Here is a 26,128-nt window from a genome sequence, read left to right on the forward strand (position 1 = left end):
TACGATAATATACGGTCACTATATGCTATTAAAAGAGGCGGCGCCCGGGGCTCGCGTATAATAACGGGTAACTCTTATAGTTAGTTCCGTGTTAATTAGACCGGTAGAGAATCGAGAATTCGAGTATACTCGCGTATTTATCGAATTTCGGACTAGAACAGGTGTGAAAACGGTTATAAAAGGATAGTTAATAGGCTAAAAGAGAATATATAAGGCTTTAACTAACCTACTAGTAAGGGTTAACGTGCCGCCGTTCTAGAGTGGTTATTACCTCTAAATAGCGTAATATCGTGTAGGGGCAGGGTAGTCCGTACTACGCTTAAAAGCTCCTTATATAGGCAGGTAGGCGTTAGCGTTCAGTAAACACCTCTTATATAGCCAGATAGTGCTACTAAATAAGATCTAGCGCCTGAAATATAATTTCGAAGACAAGGCTAGTAACAACGGGGCGATTTATATATATTAGAGCTTATTTTATTCCCGCTATTACCAGGCTAATCCTTAACCGTTTAGTCTTTCTTACTATTATCTTTTATACCTATATAGCGAGTTTATCGAGGTTAGATAGGCCGTTATAGAGGTATGCTTTAAGCTCGGCGTAGGCGGACTCTATACGGCTTATTACCCTAGTACCGTGATTACATAGGCTCTTAACGGAGTATGCGTAGAACTAGTCTTATCACGGTAAATAAGTGGATTTAAGATAGTTAAGAAGAGCTATAATAGTTAGTTTAGGCCGTGATAGTAAAGGAGGCGTAACTAACTAGACTATTCTACGCCGAATTGCCGCTTTAGAGAGCCCTAGTGCTTTTCGAAGTCATCCTTAGAGGCCGCGTATACACAGGACTTCTATAAAGCGATAAACTCATTAGTAGTCGAATAGTCGGACGACGTTAATACCGAAATACGTCTATTTACCTGCGTAAGGGTATTATTATTATCCGTAAATTCGTCGCTGGTTAAGTTAATAACTTCTGGATTATTAGGATTTAGAGTGATAAGCTAGATGGCGATAGCGTTATTAGGATCCTCTTTACGAGCCTTATTATTATACGTGGCAGAGTTATCGTTATAATAAGAATTATATACGGCCAATTTCGGTTAGTAAAGGTTTTTTATATACTTAGCCTAATTAGGAAAGGTGGTCTACCTATAAGCTAATCGCTAGCTATAAAGGAAATTTATACCCTATATATACTACATAAACCATATAAACTATATATATATAATAATTATAATTAAGGCAGTTAAACCACTAAAAAAAGATCGCGAACTTATTTACGGGTAGCATAAAAGTGGTGCCCTTAAGAGGCCCGTTCCACTTCTTCTTTACGCGCAGAGTGATATTCTTTATAATATACTAGATATAGATCTGCTACCGAATAGCAGGGAAAACGATATCTAAAGCATTTTTAAGAGCTTTATTAAAGTTAGTGATAATAGCGCTTAGGAACCTGATACGCTCGCTGCCTATCACCGCCTTAATCCGATCGCATACCTATTTAAAGGTATCGCGATTTTCCCTTAGGATAAGGGCAAAGCAGTAGTTATACGTGCTATAATCCGCGGCCACGCCTATAACCTTAAATAACGGCATATTAGACCGCTTTACCTAAGATAAGGTTAGCTAAAAGTAATTAATTCCAGGATCTCTAATACTTATTTACTAATAGAATAGGTATAATCTATTATTAATAGTTCCGGGTTCTTTTACTACTATTCGATATAGTCTTAATAGGTCCAGAATACTATATTAATACGGCGGCTCTTATAATTAAAACCCCAACGGATATAGTATTCGCCTAACTCCCCGGCCTTAATCTTTTCGAGGAAATACTGCGTCGAGGTTAGAGGCCTGTATTTATCGCGCCGTAACTAGCCTTAATAATTTTGGATATCCTACTAGCTAAGGATAAAACCGCTAAGCAGATTCCTCCTAAGCTTGTATTGTATTTGCCTAGTAATCTCTAGGGCCGTTAGCCTTCCTATTCCCGATAACTGCGGAACTATTATCCTGATTAGAGATACGCTGACCGTATATTAGGAATCGAATCTTATAGTCGCCGAAGCGGCAATTCTATTAGCGGTAAGGGGTGGGTGGTTATAGGCGTTCTTATCCGCGACAATAAAGGTTTATCCGTCCTTAGACTATACTATCTCGGCCCCTTAAGGGTATCTGACTTTGGTTATTTTGGTGCTTCTAAACTACGCTATTAATACTCTTATAGGGCCGCCGCGGTTATAGACGAGGGTTACATAAAAGACGTCACTGCCTACACGTTTTCTAGAGCGTAATTTAATTACTCTAAATCCGAATTAGCGGTAGTAGGCCTTCACAGTATTAAGTAGCTCTTTATGTGTGGCTACGATAAGGGCTATCGCCGGCTTCGGATAGCTATAGGATATCGTTAATTTTAGGGGACTTAGTGCTAATATAAATACACCTAGAATAAGCTATGAATTAACTCTTTATTATATGGGGTATAAGTTACTAAAATTTTATATTATCTTTTATTTATCTTAAAGTATCGGTACATAATATTTAGAGCCAAGATTTCGGCTATACACGCGGTCGCTTCACCTTCCTAATTAGGGTTAAGTAGACAATAAATAGTAAACCGGGGGCGTATAAAGACTGGTACTCGTTTTGTATAGGCGTAACGGTCTTCCTAACCGGGGAATTATTAGCGGACTTAAGCTAATAAGCTAACTTATTAGCCGCACATATCTACCGTTTCTAAGGAGCTATACTAGAACGCAGGGGTTAGTTAAGCTTAGGAAAGCATGTATAATAATAACTTATATTATTATCCTACGCTAAGTTAAGGTATATTATCGATAAGGATTAGTATTATTTATATAAGAGGTAATTAGGATAAGCTACTCTAGATATCAGATTAATAGAACCAACGAACGGCCAGGGACCTCGTGTAACGCGACGAGAAGACCTCTAGAGAACTTAAGATAAACCACTAAGATAATATCTTATAGCTAAGATACAGTAAGGAGGATTAACTTATAGATAGAACTTTAGAATAAGGTTATTATAATAGTTACTCGAATAGGTAAAGAAGAGAAGAGGAAAACCAATAATAAGCTAGGAGGACCAGTTAAGATATATTCTACGATAGTCACCGGACCTTAAGTGGAACCTACGTGGTTACTCCTGCCTACTCTACGATCTAGGTATACCTACTATATTAGGAGCGCACCTATAGTTTATTATTTAGATAATAACAAGCGTCGCGTGCACTTCTTTAAGTCCATAGGCTTGATATTTAGCTAGGCGACCCGATTATTTATGGATTATTCACGAGGCCTTTAACGATAGTTTAAAAGCAGAGCGTTAAAGGGTCTACGAAGCTTTATTTAGGGTTTATCATAATAGTTTAGAGGTTTAGGGGAGATTAACCTTTATATTTATATTTAGCTCTGGCTTTAATAAGTTAGTTATAAAAGGCCCTATAATAGGATGGCTATAACCTGGATACGAATAGTGGCTTATAAGCTAGAGGCCTAGTATAGGCTAACTTAAGCTATTCGTAGTCGGGTACCGTCCCGGGCCGAGTCGTCTCCTTCGGAGCTATATCCGGAGGATATAGGTTAGACGGGAGAGGGTCCTTATAAGGGCACCCGGTTAACTATATTGCTCCTAGGGGTATAAGCACTAGAGGAGGGGGCGTAATATCACGGGTATAATTTATCGAAGCCAGAGATAGCTTAAATAGGAGGTAATAATATATCTTAATATTCACGAAGGGGATTAGATAGGGTATAGTGTTCGGAGATAGGCGGTCGAGTCGGCTCCGGGTCTAGTACTATCCGGGCCGGCCTGGTATAGTGTAATAAGGAGGACCACCGCCGGATAGATTATAGTTCTAGGAATGCTTTTTAGAGAATTCTATAAGGTTCCCGGGGAAGAGGCTCTGGTTATCTATAAAAGGGATAGGTAAAGCTAAACTCCTGACTTAGAGGTTCAGCGAACAATTTAACTCTTAATTAAACCGATTAGTTTATGTTACCCTTTTAATTATCTTGCAACGTCTCTTCACTCTTTACACGAAAACCCCTAATATAAAGCACCTCGAAGTGCCCTTATATCTAGTTTCTTTATATTCGGGTCATTGTTTTTATAATAAATAATAGAACCCTAAACCCGTATATTACCTATATTAGGTTTCTGACCTTATGAAAGATTAAAGAGACTCTTATATTCAAGAGCTAAATTATGTGATCTGTTATATATATAAATAGCTGAAAGCATAGGTTCACCCTAAAGGTATCTAGGTAGCCCTGAGTGGAAAAGAAGAGCTTAAACCTTTTCTATTATAGTTCTTATAACTTCTTTAATAGAGCCTTGAGCTTTATGAGTGTGCGGTGGCTTTATATTATGTTTTATACCTGTAAAGGGGCGTTGAAAAGCGGCGTCATTAAATTCTTTGCTACCGTTTAATCTACTTCTTTAATAAAGAAGCGATATTTATTATTATTATTATTATTATTAATATTATGATTTTCTACCTAAGCTTTCTACTCTTTTATAGCTGTAACTACCGTCCTTTTAGACTTGTCTGAGAGTAGTTGTGCCTACAGGAACCGGGTGGAACGGTCTAGTATAAACAAAATCCAACGCTTTTTATTATAAGAAAGAGGTTCGATCGGTCCGTGAAGATCCATATAAACCTTTTCTAAATATAAAAAGTCTTTGTATTTCTTAACCGAATCTTTATTCGTAAGTGTAATAGACTTGCTCTTCTTATAGGGATCACCGCTCTATAATTCGGTTAACTCTTCGTTGGTTATATCATAATCTTTTTAAAGAGTATTAGTATAGAGACCTTTTAAGGTAATAGAGTTAATATAACCTATCCTTTTATGCTATAGCATTGTGTTTTTAGTTATAGAGGTAGTCCTTTAACGGTTACTATGCTCCCTTTGTTTATAAAGCTCTTCTTAATGTTTCTTTATTATATTATTACTTAGTTAAGGTTTAACTAACACTTTCCTTAGTTTATTTAGTTTCTTTAAAACCTGTTCTTTGAACCTCTGAAACTTCTTTATTCTAGTTAAGTCCTAAAACTGGTCTTCAAGTAAAATACCTCTTTATAATAGTTTCTTTGTTTTCTTTCTAGTATTTGTTGTATTTATTTTCTAAGACTTAACCCCCCGTACGATAATGCCTGTGCTATAGCCTAGTATAGCCCGTTATAAAGCAGAGCCATTATATAAAGAAAGAGGGGCTCTTTATTATTAAATAATAAGAGCTTTTTGTTTCTAGTCAGACCGCGAGCTTCACTTTTAACATAAGAGAGACTGATGATATTCGTGCCTATTTCCGGTATATAAAGGCACTCTTTTAAAAGCAGAAGCTTTCTAGTATCCCGGAATTTTATCACGCAGTCTCCTTTACCTTATATCTTTATTTCTTTTACCTAACCCTAACGAACGGTTTCTTTTTTTATTTTATAAGTAGAAAAGAGTTAGTTAATATTAAGGTTAGTATTATTATTATTAGCTTTATTATTAATTCTAGAACTGCCCTATGGCTTCCGGGCAGAGACGTCTTGGACAGTCTCCTGTGTAGCCATTTTTAAGTAGCAGAATGATATTTCTTATTATTTATTTAGGTTAGAATTAACTGAGTTATTTAACGATTTGTTTTTTATTATTTTCTTTATTTTCTTTTTCTTTATTACATTATCGATAAAGGACAGAAATAAAGAATATTAAGCTAAAGGTCTATTTCTGATTAGCCTAGCTTCGAAAAGTGGGTCTAAAAGTGGGTCTAAACGGTGAAGCTATTTAGAGATCTCGCGGCGCGAAGAAAAGCAATGCTCGTATAAAGCGAATAACAGGATTTCCATAGGCGGACTTTTTACTAAAGGCTTATATACCACGTTACGATATCCTGTTATTATAGGCAGCGCGGTAGGCTAAGTGGCTTAATTGTTATAGCTGTTATTCGTGGAGCAGTTATAAGAGCTTTAAAGAGCTACTGCGTTTAATCCACGTATTCGTTATCCTTTTTCTTTTTTAAAAAGTACCTTTATAAACAGAGGAACAGTATATCCGATCGTAATAAAGAGTCTTATTCCGATTATATAGTTCTTCTGGAATAGAAATAAAGAGCTGACCTCTTAGCACGACTCTTAGTGACCGTATTAGGAAGAATAAAGAGCTTTAAACCGTGGTATCGGTACGAACGGTTAGATTCGATTAGCTGTCTTCGGGAGGTAAAGGGATTTCGTACGGTCGGAGATAAGGATCTATGACCAGGGGAGGATAAAGGGATAGCCTAAAAAGGCAGGTGGCCTAAAAAGGCAGGTGGCCTAAAAAGGCAGGAATCTTTTTAGTATTTTCTAGTAGAATAATAGGGTAGAAAAGAGTAGATTTCCTTCTTTACTAACCCGGGCTTATAACTATTTAATAGATTAGGCTACGAGTAGTAGGCTATACGCGCGGAAGAGAGGAAAATTAGGTAAAAGCTATTAAATTCGTAGATCCGTAGGATTACTGCTTGTTTCACGAACGTGTAGGGATATATAAAGAACTGACTTCTGGGATTTCTTCCTGGATCCGGGGCAAGCAAAAGACTCTAAAAGATTAGGTGCCGACTATTACGTTAATAGCCTCCACGACGGTTATCACGCCACGTTATTAGCTTAAGTAATAACCAAGATATCGTATTTACGATACCTAGTATATTTATATTATATATATTATAAGCTAAGTATATATATATATATATATAATACATATAGTATTATAGTATAGGTTAAGCTGGTTATAAAGTAGACGTCTAGTTATATAGCTATAACTATATACTGTTTATTTTGACTTAGATATTATACTTATTATTATTATGATTATTACTTATTATGAGTATAATATCAACAGTTAATCCTAGAGACCTTTATTTCCCTAAAGATCCGTCTCCTTCGCGAGAACCCACGGGTATTCGAAGCCGATAACGAATTATAACGGCTATAGGACGCTATAGCAAAAGAAGACGACTAGTATCGCTAAGCCACGTAAGCCGTATCTAAAGGCGATCGATAGTTCCCTCCCTTATTAGGTCTCTAAGCCTAGATCGCCGAATACGGAACCACTTTATAAGGGCTACTAATATTCCGAGATCGCTTATAGGGGCCGGGAGCTTAAGAAAGGACCACATTACGAATATAAGGAATCTAATCTATACACGACTCCACGATTAGAGGCTATCCAGGGCGAGATAATATAATTACCCTTATAGCGAGGCGCTTCTTTTAGCCGGGGATAAATAAAGATATACGCAGGTTTATACGTAACTACGATCCCTATAACTAAAGCTATATATAGAGGAACGCTTAATAAGGGCGTTTAAAACCGATCCCGATCCCTAAATAAATAAAGAGTAACCTATTAATAGACCTTATAAGGGATCTACCACCCACTAAAGAGAAGAAGTGCAGGTACTTATAAGTTATAACCGATCGACTTATAAAGGCTATTACCCTTAAAGCGATAGACTCTATAGAAGCAGAAGCTTACGCTAAGCGGTTCCTATACTATTACTTTGGGTTCCACGGTATACCCTATTTAATTATAAGCGATAAAAGTTCTAATTAGATAAGTCGCTTTTAGCGATACTTTTATAAACTAGCTAGAATCGAATAACGATTAAGCACGACTTACTACCCCTAGACCGATAATACTATTAAGCGAGCGAACTAAGAGGTATAGGCGTACCTCTAAGCCTTTATTTATTATACCTAAGATAATTAGGATAAGTTACTACCCGTAGCCTAATTAGCGTTAAATGACTAAGAGTGCTTTACTACAGTGAGTAAGCAAAAGTGATGAGTAGGCGACCCACATCCAAAATGTCATCACCAGAACCTTATTTTAACCCTTCGGATACGAATACAAATCACTTTACGAATACTACTTCTAAAATTTCGGAAAAATCAGATTTATAAAGGGAAATAACCGTATAAAAGGAATATCTAGTTATATCTTTTTAATACTTTATATACCACCCCCCAGCCGCGATATAAGCCGCAACCCTTTATAGCATCGACTTAATTAGAGCCTATTAAAGGTCCTCTTCAAATTCGTCCCACACCTCTATCGCGGCCTTATATAGTAACGCGTATAATTCTATCGTGGAGCCTATTCGCGAAAGGCTAGGATACCGTAAATAGATCCTCTCTTTTAGTAGTTTCTATAGGTTTTTGATCGGGTTAAGATTAGGCGAATACGGCGGCTAATCTATCACGACCACCCTATTCTATTAAGCCCACGGCCGTAGCCAGTTTTAAACGAGATACGCCTTATATACGGCAGCGTTATCTTAAACAAATACACTACCCGGTTCGTATATCGTAGGAAGCGCCTCTTTAAGGGTATCTAAGATAATAGCCGCCGTAACGCCTTTACGCGGCGTAAAAGGGTCGCCATAAAGGGGGATTAAATCAGTGCGCCTATAGTACAAAAAGGCACCCCAGAATATCTACGAATATCGTGATAGCTTATCACGAGGCTAAACAACATTCCGCTAAAGTCTCTTTCCCTATAAATTATTAGTAAAGGTATAACGTATTAATAAAGTTAACGTACAGAACGGCAGAAAACCCATTTCTGCCTCTCGCTATCTCCGCGCGCGACTATAGTTTTATCCGAAAAGATAACCTATTTCCACCACTCTAGGGGCTTAAAGGCGTAACGAAGGCACCACTCTAAACGTATTTTGGTGTTCGCCAGGCGTAGGGTCGGCCGGCGTAGCGCGCGGCAGTAAAGGAAGCCCTCGGAAGGAAGGTATCGTAAAAGAGTCGATTTTAAATAAGGAAGGCCTAGCTTAGTACGTAACTGCTCGGTTAATATAAAAGCGTTAGTGGTAATAGAACGTATAATACGTCTTTTTTCGTGCGTATTAAGGGCCTGGGGACGACCAGACCGTGGCTTTGATTAAGCTAATATCTGTGTTTTATAGCGGCGCGCGATGCCCTATACAGACCCTGGCGATATATCGAATTTAATCGCGACCTCCTTCTAAGTAAGACCACTACGATAGGCGTGCGCAATCAGGGTCCGTTTATAAGGCGAATGCTCAACGCGCGGCGTAATTAGGGGCATTTTCTGATTTTTAACGAATTTTTAAAGTTAAAGGGTTAATGGTGTTAAAGGAGGGAAAACGCGTTATGACGCGTTAGTGGGGTAAATTTAATCGTCAGTTTTAGTTACCCACTGTACTAAGATAAGTCTATTCTTCCTCGAATATAGATACTATATTGAGCCGATCTAGATTTATACAGAACTAAGCAGCGATGCCCGGGAGCTCGTAGCCTATAACCTACGCCGCCTCTAAAAAAGGCTATAGAGTTCGCCTAAGGCTCGATAGCAGCTATATAGCTATAATAGGAACACTTAGCGAATAAGCGTGATATCCCTACTAAACGGTTCTAAGCAGGCGGCCTTATATAGCTCTTACTCACAAACTATTCTACCGTATAACTATCGCGTAAACTAAGCTGGCTATACTAGAAGTACCGTGTAACTAAGGTTATTAACCTATACATAGTAAAACTAGATATACTCTTAAATATACACCTAAGGTTCTACGTAGACCTCCTATAACGTGTAAGCGAAGACCCACTTCCTGGTTAAGTCTTATATAACCCCTAACCAGACCGATTCGTAATAGTTTAGAAAGAAATAAATAGATAGTAGAGGAAATCCTATCCGCTAAGAATAGGAAGGTAGGTAAAGGCGTGGTAAGAGAGGCGTTAGTAAAGTAAGAAGGATACGCCTAGATATCCTAGGAACTAACGGAGTTATTATAAGAATTAAGGGCCCTAGACCGCTACGAAGAGAAGTATAGCCCGATTAAAGTTAATAACAGACCCTATAAACGTTACGAAAAGAAGAAGGGTTATAAGAAAGGCGGTAAGAGTTAAATAAAGATTAGAATAACGGTAAAGCCGTTTATATTAATTAAGTCGGGGCGGCTAAGCCCCGCCCCTAGCTACCGGGTTTAGGCGTTAAGATTAATATCGTTATGAATATCCTTATAACCGTTAACGCTTTCGGCGATAATAGGAGATAATATAGATAGCGCGACCTTAGCCTGCCTATCCGTCTTCTTTCCCTTAAAGGACTTAGCGTCCTTTACCTTAATAGCTATAACCCTCACGATATTCTTAATTACTTATAGGAACCGGTTAAATAGGCGTAGGCCTTCTACCCTTATAAAGGTAATCGTTACGCTAGGAATAGACGTAATAACGGTAAGAGGCGCCGTGATAGGTATAGGTCTACTTACTATAATATAAGAGTCCTTATAGCGAAGGGGGGCGGTAATATATACTAATAAGCGAGGCTTACTGGCTCCTAAGTTAAGGGGTATTAAGATAAGCTTATCCTCCTATAACGTGCTAGAGGCCTTTTTTAAGACCCCGGGCACCTTCTAAAGGGCCGAATAAGCTGCTATAAGCGCCTTTACCGCCTTAGGGCTATAAAAAGGGATATCATTAACTACCTTTACCGCCTCTAGGAGTACTACCGATAGACTAGTTTTCCAAGGCGGAGGAGGAAGACCCTTATAACCGCCTTTTAAGTAGTTATAGTATTTAGGGTCGGGTATCCTCGCTCCGGGTCCCGACTAATCGCGGTAGCGCCGCCTATCCTAACTATTAGTAATTACCTTTATATAAGCGTAGTAAGAGACCGAACGGGTCCCTCTAAGAGGATATTTTATTCCGCGAGCGTGCTTTACAGGGCTTTTAACCACTAAAAAAGCTTCGCCCGCGGAACACTTACCCTTAGCCTTAACGGCTCGGGCTGGCTAGGCGCGGCGGTCTATAGCCGAGGCAGGAGTAATAATCTCCTTACTAGCTAGGGCGGGGGCAGGTGCCTCCTCGCTGGTATTATTATTATTATTATTATTAGCCCCCTATATTATATATATAAGTTAGTAAACGTTACGCGAGGTTTATAGGAAGAATAAGAAGACGTACCTTAGGGGCCGGGGATAATCCTAGAAACTTAAATATCTTCTAAAGGAAAGAGATAAGAGGTTAGCGCGATAGTACGATATATAAAGGAGTTATAGTCGACGGAAAATATACTACGGATAGTAATAGATATTATTAAAGAAAAGAGGAAAAATAAGATCTATAAAGGTAACGGCGAAGTTAGTATTATTAATATAAGTAAGTGACGCGGTTAGGGAAAGTACGCTACCGGAGCTCCTTATATAGCAGGAACGACCCTATAACCCGATTACGAATAATAACTATACCCCTACACGGAACGTTAATTAATCGTATAACTATAAATGCTCGCCTTAAGCGCTCTTTAATAAATAGAGAGGTTATTTATAGCAGAAGAGCTGCTAGAGGTGATGATTTAATTAGTAAAGAGACGTCATTTAATTAATAAAGAGGCGTTATTTAATCGAATAATAACGCTTTATAAACCCATACCGAAGGTTAACGGCTTACCGAGGGGGGAGGGGGGTAATATTACGGGTTAACCCCGTGGAGATAATCTAGTAAAGCACCGGATCTTCCGACTAATTATAGCATGTTCTTAGCGGGTCGCCGCGATATTATATTCAGGTCGTAAGCACCTATAGAGTTTGCCCCCTTCCTTCTTTTCTCCTTAGCTTTAGATAATTCAATTATTCGGCCTGACTCTATAAATAACCTATAACCAGCCGCTTATAGCTATAGAGCCTAGATATAAAAAAATCTTTTGCTATAACCCTCTAAATAGGAAACGATAAAGGCATAGGGTTAACCTTACTATAATTAGGGTAATAAAGGCCTATACGAATAGCGGTAAGTCCTTAGCCCCGAGAACTTTAAGAAAATCTAGTTATATAAGGCCTTAACGGTTAGAAGAACCTATTAAAAAGCCCTAAGATACCGCGCCCTTATAGACCTAGCGGTTAGGTAAACCTGCTAGTAGATCCCGGATACGACTTAAACTTATCTCCTATAATAGCTAGCGATACCTTATTCTATTCCTTATAGGTATCTCCGTTAGTCTAATTATAGTAGGTTCCCTGCTAAGCCTTAGCGGAGAATACTTATATTATATCCTTTAGGGCCCTTAAAAAAAGGGCTCTTACCCCCTATCGCTAAGTAGAATTATCCTTAGGCTTATAGACTTAATATACGACTATTTTTTATTTCTTAACCCTTTCTTTCTTAAAGACCCTGATTCCCCTAATCTGCCTAAACCCGTTACTATAATAGATTAACCCCCCCCTTTTAATAATATAACGGCTTGGTAATAGACCGATTATCGCGACCGTCCCTTTATAGTTATAGTCTATAACGACTCTAAGCCTAACGATAATAGTATATATACGGCTATCTTAACCCTAGTAACCACGGTTACGCCTAATTAGGGTAACGCCGCTTTTACTGCTAACCCTCCTCTCGCGACCGCCTCGCTTAGGTAAAGGGACGCAGACCCTAGTATCGGCCTATTAATAACCGTCTCTTATAGTCAGGGCATCCTAGTATCCGGCTACGGAGCCGTATCGGCCTCCCCTTCGCCTAGTCAGGGCAACCCGACCCCTAGCAGCGGGCTAGCTCCCCCTATTCCCCTTATTCCCCTTATTTCCCCTATTTCCCCCGTTTCCCCCGGACTAAGCGCTCCTTAGCAGGCCCACGCACATAGCATAGATATCGCGTCTCCTAACGACGTTCTAAAGAACTTTAAGGTAAGCCTTACCTTAGAGACGCTCGCGGCTATCTACTAATATATTAGCCTATATAATAATAAGAAAACTTAAGCTACTATCACGCCTTACGCGCTACTAAACCCCTTCGCCACGGGAGCCCCTCGCTTTAGTAGAAGGGCCCTATCTAACTTTCTTAGAGACTATAAAGACTATACTAAGCTTAACCGCCTTAGCGAGGCTAATAAGATCTTCTATATTAGCCTATTTATAGAGGCTAGTATCCGTCCTACGGTTAATAAGATAATCTGACTAGTTAAAGCGTCCGGTACCGATAAAGGCATATAAAGTAGCGGCTTATTGATAAATACTCTTACCTAGATCCCGATTAGTAGCTTGACCTATCCGACTAAGTACGCTAGTTACGACTTACTTATAAGTATAAGAAGGTTAAGATAGTCTAGTAAGTTAAGTAGCTATTAATAAGCGTTACGCCCTGCGGGGACGGAGGGGCGGAGACAGCTAAACATATCATCCTATAGTGCCAAAACACCACTCCAGAGTCGCGCAGAGACCTCTATAGCACCGTAGGGAGGCCGATCTCGACCCGAGGAGACCTCTTTAACGCCCTAAATTACCCTAAAGAGGCAAAAGTAATCGCGAAGTGGTTCCTACGTCTTAGTCGCCTAAACGACTTCCGCCTCGCCCTAGAAATTATAAGGAAATACGCATCAGAGACCTAGTAGCGGGACCGCCCCAGTATAGTATACGTAGAATAGAGACAGCACCTAAACTAGACTTTTGTATTTACTCTAGGGCCCTATAAGCCGGGGCCCCGGCGGCACCGGAGGGACGTACTATAGCGGCACCTGTCCTTTACTAGGCCTTAGTCTCGCCTTCTTCCTCCTCCTTATATTCACTTCCGGAGGCACTATCCTTATTGGTATTATACTCGCGTCCCTATCCTACTATATTAGCACCACTATAGCGCTAAAAGACCGCTAAGAGACCGCTAGGGGACTTATAGCCACCTTTAATAGGATAGCGATTATTCCCTCTAACCTATTTAGTCGACGCTCTAATCTAGCTAATATACTGTTACTACTATGGCGGCGGCTAGCGGGGCGAGCACGCCTAGCGGCGCGCTTAAAGGATACCACCGCCGCTATAAGTCGACTATAAGCCTACCTAAAGTTAGCCCGGTATAGTATCGGCACCCCTAGGGACACGACTTATAACCACGCCCTCCCTACCCTTATTAATAGCCGCTATAAGCTCCTAGTAACGTTCTAAGACACGCTACTAATACTTTAAAGCTATAGCCGGGACCTACTAACTATTAGAACCCTCCCACCACCGCCCCGGCACTACTAAGACACTATTATAAGAACGACTTATATCCTTATAAGTTCGATAGCTATTAGTATACTAATAGTATACCGCTCCTTTTCTAGTAGTGTTAGCGTATACTTCTATATCCTCGGGTTTTTTACCTCTAAGACGCTTAGTGTATCTAAGATAACTATTTATAGTCAGAAATAGCCGCTTATCGGTATTACGCCGGGACCCTAAGGGCGCCCCTAGGAATACCCACGGCAGAACTCGTATAGCGCTAGCTTCGTAGTAATAAGTATTATTCTTTTTCTTAGGCTATTTCTTCTTAGGAGGTATCTTAGAAATGGTCAGCACCGGACCCGTAACTAACACGTACCCCCTACGGTACCCCTTTACTTATAGTAGTAGTCCTAGCTTATTAATTAATCTAACCGTTCTTATTATATAATTAACTATAACCTATCTTATTAGCCTGCTCTAAAACCACTAGTTTCCCGCCCACGCTACCACTTACAAATAGATAATACTAAAACGACTCTATATCTTTATAGGCCGCTAAATACGTATTATTAGTAACTACGGTATAAAGCCAGGCACGAAGACGGGAATAAAAGGGCGGGCGACTTATAGGCAAATCTATAATATCGCGATAAAAGGGTTAAAGGAGGGAAAAATAAAAAAAAGCTCGGAGGCCCTTAAAATTTTTAAGTAACCTAACTATAGTTATAGACGGCTACCAAACTTAGTAGGTATATATAATAAAGACAGGAGCTCTTACTAAATCTCTCGTCTAAAGGGAAGGTGTAAATAAAGCCGGCTACCCCGATAGAAGGAGAATCCCCAGATATCAGAGCCGCTACGGTCCTCTTTCGGCTCCCTATATAGTATACCGCATCCTAGGCTAACCTAAAATCCCTAGCCTGCTACTTTCCCGTTAGGCACTAGACTAGAGGTGCGATCGAGATACGTATCAAGTCACCACCAGGACCCCTAAGGCCCCGACACGGCACTAATCCTAATAAGGAGAGTATAGGGGTTTTTCTACCCGCACGGGTTTTTCCCCCCTATAACCAACTAAGATGGACCGTATAGCCTAAGCCGGGCTCCTAGATTAGTTAGGATAGCGTAGTAAGAGAATAATGATAATAATAATAATAATAATAAGCGTTAAGGTTTAAAAGTTAAGAGCTGATAAAGTCGGCGGCACCTTTGTTAAAGACTATAAGCTTTACGATATCTTCCTCGCTATCTTATATAAAGATATTAATATATAGCTCGCTAACCGGATAAGGTATAAGTTCGTTAACCTAAAGGACCGACTATACAGGTATTACGACTTATCGGATATAATAAAAGAGTGGGCGGAGGACGTCTAGGTAGCCGATAGACGGCCTATTAATAAAGTAGCGAGTACTATCGATATTCCTACTCCTACGCTAACCACTAAACCGATACTAGGCGTTATACCTCGGCCTAATTAGGCTAACCCGATAATATATACGCCGACTATTTTACGGAGGCTTACCGTAATACCTAAACCGGCTATATAGATAAGGAGCGATATAAATAAATTAATAGAGCTTTTAGAGAAGTGCTCTATCTTTATAGTTTATAATAATATAGGCGTTATTAGGAAGGCGGTCCCCTAAGTCGTGGCCCTCTCGCGGCGAGTAGGAGCTAATAAGGTTAAGGCGATCCTGGCTACCGACCCTTACCTAAAGACCCTGTTCTACGCCGCCCTAAAGTAGTCCACTTTAGAGAGGCAGGACGCCGCTTTATCAGCTTATCATATTACCCCTAATTAGACTAATATCGGTATATATAAAGACGATATATAGTATAGGTAAGGGCTACCGCGGCACGGGAATAGGAATTCCTACCCCCGTTCCGGCGGCCCGTTATAATACCACCCTATTAATAACTAACCCCCCCGTTACTTTTATTATAAATAGGAGCGTCACCGCTATAAGCAGTGCGCGGTACTATAGCTAAATAGGACCTAGCACCTAGTTAGGTTCCGGTATCCCGACTACGTCGCCTTAGACTAGAATAACGAATAGCAGCCCTGCCCCTAGAATATATACCTTAAGCAGTAAGGCTAGCTATACCGGCGGTCCGTCCTTTACTAGCTTAGCACGCGCCTCTAAGGGAAGTATAAAGACCTAGCTAAGGCCTACCACGTTAGCACTAACTCCGGAAGCCTCCCTATTAAGATAAAAGACGTTATAAGAGTAATATTAGAATATTATACTAGGCTAAAGGAGGAAGAAGCGAAGGTAAAGGCTCCTATAGTAAGCACTAGCGTTAATTTCGTATCTATTGTATGCAATTCTTAATAGGCGGATATCTATACCGCGTCGAATAATACTTAGAAAGAGCCCCCCCCCCCCCCCCCCTTAGCCTCTATACACGACTAGGAGTAAGAGGATTATTAACCCACTCTTAAGGTTATCCGTTTCCCTAATCAGGTTATTTAATAGCGCCTGCCCCTATAGTGCACTAGTAGTGCCCTGGTATATAACCACGAGGCGGTTAGGTCGGTCCGAATCCGGCTAGGGGCGCGCGTAAAAAGTTTTCTCTTTGCGTTACCCGGCCCTATTCGCGGGTGGCCCTTATCTGCCTTAGCAAGCACGATAAGGGTTAAATAGGGGGGGCCCGATAGCCCCACTACCCGGCTCGTAGCTAGTCGATAATAGGCGCCGGTAGCTCTGCCGCCAAGGCCGATACGCCCGTGTCGTTAACTAGGGCAGGTAGGCATTATCGTTAATAGGGCCGTAGCGGATTAGTCGCCCGTTATGTATATAAAGACGATACCGCGCTCCGGAGTGCGTAAAAATATCCTGGCGGGACCTATATAAAACATAGGTGCTACGAACCGTGTATTATATTATATATAAGACCGTCTATAGATAACGTAAAAAGCTTAAATATAGGTCTAGGATACGTTAAATCCTAAAGATAGGGTTACTAGGTTAGGATAGAATTAAATTAATTACTAAGGGTCTATCTTAGTAGTTAATAAATAAGAGGATAGCAGGGACTAAGATAAAGGAATATAGAGCTTATATATCAGTGGCTTCGTAATACGAACAGTGTCAAATACAGCGGCAGCACAGTGTCTTCGCGGCGGCCGTGTACGTGGAACGAATTCATTACTACTATAAGGGGAAATGAGTTTTTATCCGAAGAGGTTTTCCCCCCTTCTAAAATCTAAGAGGGACTATTGCCTAGGAAGGCTAGCCTAGTATTAGCTAAGCGATAACAGAGTAAGAATAAATAAATATATAAGTAAATAAATAGCGCCTATAGAAGTTGAACCCTGGTCTTAGCTACCGGGTCCTGACCTTAATTATAACCGAGGTTGTTAATAAAGAAGTCGAGATAGAAAAAGCGCTAATATAGCCCGACTAATAGTAGCCTAAGACTGCTAGTAAATATAAAGCTAGCTACTCCGTGGATTATCTTTATAACCTAGAATAAGCTTAAATAGACCTAGATAGGTAAATCAGGGACCTCTGGATTACGGTTCCTATTTAGTACCACCTTATTAACGACCCAGATACGAGACTAAGAAATAATAAGAGGATACGCGCTGCCGATACTAGTTAACCGTAGCACGAGCTTATTCGCCTAACCGCGAATAAAGCCTTCTTCCTTAATAGATAAGGTCCCCCTAGTATACCTCCTCCCCCGCCTTTACTAAAGGGGTATACCGTCTTATTTACCCAACCTAATAACGCTAACTTAAACGCCCTTATTATTATCGAAAGTGAGGCAGTCCCTAAAACCAATAGCCCTCTGGTTATTACCTGGTATATAGTCTTAAAGTGCAGGCTTACTTAAAAGGGTGCCTTAATATATAACCCTAACGTTTTTATTAAGGCTATTATCGATATAGGGGCCACCTTTAACACTATCCTTATAGATACCGTAAAACGCTTTAGTTTAGAATATCGTATCAGCGAGACCGAAATCTGGATTAAGAGTATTAATAACCGAGAGGGATAGCCGTATATAGGGTACCTTAAGGAGCGTTTATAGGTCCGCGAGCAGAGTAGCGTTTTTAACTTCTAACTTCTCCCCGGTCCAGGGCCTAATATACTACTTAGTATACTATAGATCTAGAAGACTAAAGCGTCCTTTTCTTTCCGGGATAGTTAGATCGATACTAACTTTATGCTTAGTAACGCCTATATTTCTATATCTATTACCTATCACGAGTAGATTAAGGAGATACTAAGGAACTAAAGCTAGCCGAACTACGAGGCTAATAAAAGACGTCGGATCGATAAAGATGGGCCTAATTAGGCTAATTAAAATTAGCTCCAGAATAGCGACCCTACCTATTAGCCTAGGGCCGCTGCCTTGCTATCCGTTAAGGAAAAGGCTAACTATTACCCTTCAGATATTCTAAAGGAGGGCGATAAGATATATACACGATTATAGACAGCAATATAGCGTCTCTAATAGGCTTCGTGTTCTCTAAGGAGATTAAGCCACTTTTGCTAAGGGTATACGTAGCCTTAAGGGTATTACCACGGGCTTAGGGCCGAGGATATAGGAAATACGATAAGGAAGCCTAATAATACTATAAACACCGTTTTCTTTTACTACCACTATATTTTTCTATAAATCCTTATTATAGTTACCCTAATTACCCTAATTTATACTAAATCACTTATATTAATTTTAAGTCGGAAATATAAAAGTCTTATTAGTCGTTAGCGTTTTCTGCTTTAAGGGCTAAAGACGCGCGTATTGCTAGCGCCGTCGTAGTGGCCATAAAGAAGCTATAGACCCGGAAAAGGAGAAAGCACTAGGACCTAATCAAGGAAGTATACTATAAGTCTGATCAGGCTATCTATACTATATATAAGCCGAAAGCCCTTAAGATTAATTTAATAAATAACGCGCCGTCTAATAGTTTTATCCCCGAAGGTAACCCTCTCTAAAAGCAGAAGATCTTAGCGGAAATCCCCGAGGACGTATAGCAGCAGGAAGACGACCGTTTTATTAGCCTACTTACTCTCAAGTTCTCTAAGATTACCCCTCGCTTAAGACTTATAGAAGAGCGACTTAAAGATACTTTAGACTCTGCCGACTATCTATTACCTAAAGAAAAGGAGCTCTTAATAAAAACCCTTCTAAACCACGAAGCTACCCTTATATAGAATTAGTAAGAATATAGGAGGCTTGACCCTAGAGTCGCCCTGCTATAAAAGGTTAAGGTGGTTCCGTATAAGGTATGGTAGGCGAAAGGGATCCTTATCCCTAGGGCCCTACAGTCTATTATTATTAAGATAATTAAGGATAGGAAGGATAAGGGGGTTATTAAGGAAAGCTATATAGCCTATTAAAACCCCTGGTTCCTTATAAAGAAGAAAGACTGTAATATACGCCTTCTTAACTCTGTTACTAAGATTAATACTATTACGCTACGTGATGCCTTTATCCCGCCTAGGGCTAATAAGTTTTCTAAGGACTTCGGTATATATAAAATAGTTTCCTTTCTAGACTTCTTCTCCGGCTATAACCAGCTTACCCTTAATAGGGAATCAAGGGACTTAACAACCTTCGGCACGGTTTTAGGACTCTTTAGGATATACACCCTTCCGTAAAAGGCGACTAACTTAGTGGCCTAGTTTATATATACTATAACCCGTATCCTCCACGACCTTATTCCCTAATACTACCGACCCTTTATTAATAATATCGCGGTTAAAGGGTCGACTATTACCTATAACGATACCCTAATTAGACCTAGATATTAGCTGCCGGACCTCTAGTACCTAAGTACCGGATAGTAACGACTCACGATAGGGTTCTAGACCGGGGCGGATTACAGGCGACTATAGGGTATCCTATCCAGGACCTAACTCGACGCTAGCTATAATATAGTCGGTACTAGAGTATAAGTCGAGTTATCGCTACGAGCTAATGGATAGTAATCGATTAGGCAGAATAGACTTTAACCGGGCAGAATAGACTCTTATACTAGACTAGAGCTAGCTAGTATGTGTATAAGAAAAGATAGATAGCCGCCCTTAGGATAAGGAGGCTAGCGATTAATTTAACTCTTTAGCACCCCTTACCTTTCAACTTAAGTATAATCACGTTCTGACTACTAAGTGCCTTTATCCTAATTATGTTTTTACTCTCCGCGATCACCTACTTAATCTATTAATCGCCCTCCCCCTCTAAGAGCGCGAGGACCGTTAAGAAGTTAAGATAAGATAGCTAACCTAATTAACGATTAATAGATACTCGACCCCGCTAAGTAGCCGGAATAAGCCTAGCAGGATACTAGTTCGCCTATACCTATTACCAAGGCACCGCCGGGTTAGGAGCATAAACCAGTTAATATCTGCTATTAATATCTACTTTAGAATTATAGGCAGTGTAATCAGGAGCAAAAATATATACATCTTTATACTAATTTACCTATCTTAATACCTGATTATTAATATAGGTAGTTAGTAATACAAAGATATAAGATACAAGCAGAGATACAAAGTCTATTACGTAATAAAGAATCTACTATATAATATATTATATATTAAAGAGTCTATTACGTAATAAGGAACTAGTCTATTGCATAATAAGCAAAGCTTATCATTACTGCTCTAAGACTAGTCATTCTATATACTGTTTATCTATATATATCGGCTTCCTCTCCTTCTTCTTTCACTACGCTTCTTACTCCTCTTTTTAGTAATTACTATATTCTACTATTAGTACTATAGAATATTACTCTATTCGATTCACTTAGCCTTCTGTGACTTAAGCCCCTTTCACTATCTCCTTCTTTAATCTACGGCTTCTAGTTAAGCTTATGGATTTTATCCAAACTCTCTTAGGTTAGAAGCCCGGTAATCTTAAATACACGCAGGCGCCAGATTTTATAAACCCCTTTATTCACTATTTAAAGCTCGAAATCCATCTTAATAGTAACGAAGAAGAGGTTCCCTTCCTACTACTTCTTAAACGTTACGCTCTTAATATAAGAGCTTCGCTAATCGAGCTTCTTAGGAATATTTACTATTTTCTGAATTAAAACGGACTCCTTCGACTAATAGTCTTAGACTCCCCTCCTTCTTTTTATAAGGATAGCCTCTCCTTTCTCCCTTATAACGATTATATAGTATCCTATCTTAAAAAAAGGTAATAAGAGTTTATTTATAAAAAGGAGACCTGTTTCTTAACTCCTTATTATATCCTAAATAAAAATCTTCGATCTTTTATCGACTACTAAGAACTATATATTAAAGCAATAGAAATTAAGGGTAATATTAAATAGAATAAGAGAAATTAATAACTTCGCTATCCTTCCACACCAACCACTTATTATTTTCTACGGCTAAGATAGCCTAATCGATAAGTCTAAATATATTATCGATCTTATTAACGATAATCAGGATTAATTCTTATCTTAAAGTAACTTAGGTCCGGGTATTTACTCTCCTGGATTATCCTTTTAGGAATTACTCTTCCACAGCTCTTTTCTATTAGTCGCGTTCCTAATTTATTAATCCTCGGCTCTTTTCTATCGGTCGCGTTTCTAATTTATTAATCCACGGTTCCGTTCTATCGGTTCTACGATCCGTTTCTTCGGTTTTATTACCTCTTCCGACTACTAGAGGTTACACGGGTCCGTTTTATCGGTTCCACGATCCGTTCCTTCGGTTTTATTACCTCTTCCGACTAATAAAGGTTACTCGGGTCCGTTCTATTAGTTCCACGATCCATTCTACCGGCTCCACAATCCGTTCTATCGGTTTAATTACCTTTTTCGACCAATAGAGGCTATTAAAATTATTAATCCACGAATCGATCCGATCACTTATTATAAAGAAGAAATCAGAAAAAACACAAAAACACAAAAGTAAGCATTAATAAAAGCGGGAATTAAATATATAAAACAGCTATATCTTAACCACTACGTGACTATTCCGTTAGGTATATAGTAACTTATAGTTAACTGATGTATATACTTGGTTATAGTTAAGTAGAAATCTTATATATTAGATATTATCTACAGAAATTAACCGTTTTAAATACCGTTTTTAGTTTCTAATTCCTCTATTATTCGTGTTGTAAAAACCCGACCTTATTCTTTATCTTTAACTACTTAAAAATAGGAAATAACGAAGATATTAAAAAGATTTCTATCTCTAAACTTCGAGGTTAAGAGGGATATAAAACGTGGACTCTTAATATTAAAGCTTACTTCTTTCGAAAAGGAAAGCTTTTAGAAGAGGTTATAGCCCCACTTCCGGCTAAGCCTTCAAATAAATAAAAAGAAAAGTCCTTAAAAGCTATAGGAGATATTCTATCTACCTTATTAGCTAGACATGTAACACACGTTTATAACCTTAACTCCCTACACGAGATATAGGAAAGGCTTAAAGAATTATATAAAGCTAAAGGCTTCCAGGCTAATTATAAGGTCTTACGTTCACTATTTAACCTCGTAGTATCTAACTAATCTATGTTAGAACACTTTCTGTATAACTTATAAGCAAGGATAGTAGAACTATAGACCCGTAATATAGAACTATTAGATAAGGTTATTTTTGCATGAATCTTAAATAGCCTTAATAATAGATATAATTCTATAACCAGCCAAATAACTTAAGCCTTACGTTATAATATTCAAGAATATTCTCTCAATAAACTTATAGGCGAGTTCATTAACGCCTCCTGTAAAGTGGAACGCTCTGATACTACTTTGCTTTTAAAGAAGGGACGCAAAAAGTCCTCGAAACCTTATAAAAAGACTAAGGGAAAACACTATAACTACTATAATAAAGCTAGTTACAATACCGCCGATTACTTTAAATTATACCCTAAGAAAAAACCTAGTCAGTTTAAATCTAGGGGGGGCAAACAGCAAAAAGTCTCTAAAGAATAAAAGCATAAAAATACCGGATCTAAATCCGTTAATTTATCTAAAAGAGATCGGCAGATTTTAAATCTTCTATCTAAAGGAGACTAGTTATTTAAAAAAGAGTAAAAGGTTAAAAACTTTATATCTTAAAACCTAGACAAAGAAAATAATTTAAATAACTCTAAAGTCGTTGATATTATATAATAAATGTTAATAAAGCCCTACTATTAATACTAAAGAACCTAGTATTAATAATGATATTATTCTTAAGGATATATATTCTTTACCTATCCATACGGAAAAAATACATATCATAGAAGATAAAGAAGAGGTATTAAACCATTAATCTTCTTTATATTAATCATAATTCACTACTTTAAATATAGATCGAATAGTGGAAAGAATTCACGAAGTTTAGTTATCTTCGTGCCCTTTAGATCTCGAAGAGAACCTCTGTATCGATAGTGGAGCTACGTCTCACGTTATATCTAATAAGGGATTATTTATTTCTATTAAATCTACGTCCAGAACAGCCAAATAGGGACAAGCAAATAGTATTTTAATTACTTAAATTAAAGATACCCTAGTTAAATTTAAGGATGCTAATAAACAGCTTCTTTTAAAAGACTGTTTATATATTCCTAAACTAGGTACTAATATTATTAGTCTTTCTATTTCAGACACCGAAAATACTCGAGGTCTTATAGGTTATAAAAGACTAGTAATTTTTAATAATAAGTCCTTATCAGAATATACTGCTGCTTGATTATATAAAGGTCTTTACTAGACCACTATACGGGCTATACGCGTCAAAAGATCTAAGCTATTTATATCTAACAATAAGCTTCAAAAACAAAGAAAAATGTATCTAAAAAGAAGATCCCTTTATTTAAAAGATACTTTATCTTCATAGCATAACCGACTACGCCATATAAATCCTAAGGCCTTAGGCAGTTTATTATAAAATACCTTACTTCCAAAAGATATATCTATATTTTATAAAAGAGCTATAAAAGATTAATAGCTGCTATGCCCATAAAAGCGCACAACTTATTAGTTTAGATAATAGGTATTCGGTTAATAAAAATAGGGTATATACCTATTTAGAGCGTGTTTAGATAGACCTATATAGCTCTTTTACACGTATAAACTATACCCGAAAACGCTGGATCTTATTAATTCAAGACCGATTCACTAGATATATTTGGGTTATTTTACTACCCGACAAATCTAAGGAAATTATTACCAAGGCCGTTGCCGAATACAAGTTATAAGTTGAAAATATATCTAAAACTACTATTAAGGAAGTGGATACCGATAGGGGAAGCGAATTCGTTAATAATTCGTTTAAACGTCTTTTTATAGGCGCTATACATTATATTCAACCCCCTTATATACACAAACCTTAAGGCTCTATTAAAAGAGTAATAGGAATTATAATTATTAAAATTAGGGCTCTGTTATAGCATTCAGAGCTACCTTTTTATCTTTAGGGAGAAGCAGTAATAACTATAGGTTATATATATAACCGAACCCCTAATTTAGCTATAGGCTTTAAAACGCTATATAAGCTAAAGAATCATAAAAAGCCTAATATTCGAAATATTAAGGTATAGGGGTCTATAACGTATTATTGTACGCTAAAGGGCTAGTAAATATAGTAAGGGGCGCGTAGAATAGTCTCTATGGTTATTTAATAGGATCGGTAAACAAGTTAGGGCTAACCGGAATTGGGATTTGGCCTTTTTGACGGCCACGAGCGCGTAACGCGAGTAAAATCGATTAAACTATCGGGAACCCGAAGATAACTACCGCCTCCCCCCTAGGATACCGTCGTAGAGACGCTATAAGGGCGGCACTATAGCCGTATCGCGAGTTAACGCGATAGACGGGGTCGTTCCTACCTTAACTTTATAGAATTTTCCCCTAACCCACCCACCCTAATCGCAGGGATAACCCGATAAACCGCCCCCCTCGGGCTAAAATACTACGCGGAACCGAACTAAGACCGAAAGGGGACTATTATAGCCCCCGAATTAAGATATATCTAGAGTTAAGGCGGTAATCCAGAATTTACTAGCTAATAGGAATACGATTAATTAGGTCGTTGAGTTAGTAGAAGAACTGCTAACGCTCCGGTGCCTCTATAGCGCTACCACCTTAATACCGGTGGCCCGACTCTATAGAGTAGTAAAATAGACTATCCGCGAGGAGCTTCGTAAAGGGATAGGCGGGGCTAAACCAACCTAGGCCGCTATCGCCGCCCGCGTCGCTATAGTACCGTTAAGGGACCCCGCCCCCCCTAAAGTAATACCCGCTAAACACTACTAAGAGCTGATTATCCGCTACGGGGACCTCCTTAAGGACTAATAACTACAAAACCAGACCCCTAAAGAGATTATCTAAGCCGTAAACGCTATAACCCCCTAATATAACGCTATTATAGTATAAAAGTTACTTAGCGGTAATATCTACCTTACCTTTACCGAAGGGGTATAATAGTAGTCCACCTAGGCGGAGCTCTGGATCGAAAAGGCCTTTAGTAAAAGGGCGACCCTAGCTATTAGGACCTACCCGGTACTTATAAAAGCTATCCCCTATAATACCCTTAATATATTATCTAAAAAAAAACTACTAGTATCCCTATAAGCTACGAACCCCGAGGCGAATATCCTTTATACCTATTCCCGGCTACCCCGCTATAGTACCGGCAGGGTTACCTTACTATTAATTAAGTCGACTACCCTAGAAGGCGCCGCGAGCCTTATATATAATACCCTCCTTTTTAAAGGCGGTAGCTATATATATAAGCCTTATAACCCGGATCTTAGCCCCCTCCGCTATTATAAATGCCTTTAGTTCGGCTACTAAATAAATAGCTATGCCGTGGTAAAGAGAGTATACCGTTATTATACTAAACCGGAATTAATATACTAGCAGGGACTCGGATAATATAGCGCGGCGGTACCGGACTAACCCTATAGGTACGTAGCCTATAACGGTAATTATAAGGCTTTTAACGACTCTTACTTACTCCTAAAAAAGGAATTAGAGAAGATACGCGAAGCCTATAAGTACCGAGTATAAGACTTTAACCTTACCCGCTAAGCCGAAACGGTATACCCGCGGCACTAACCGAGTATACCCTAGCTAAACTTCTCCTAACCCCTAAGCTAAGAACCGATAACCCGCTAAGCTAAAAGCCGCCCCCTTAAAAGAATTAGGGGCTAGGG

The sequence above is a fragment of the Sodiomyces alcalophilus genome, assembly GCF_042370955.1.
Source record: "Sodiomyces alcalophilus JCM 7366 unplaced genomic scaffold ACRALscaffold_9, whole genome shotgun sequence".
Classification (NCBI taxonomy): Eukaryota; Fungi; Ascomycota; class Sordariomycetes; order Glomerellales; family Plectosphaerellaceae; genus Sodiomyces; species Sodiomyces alcalophilus.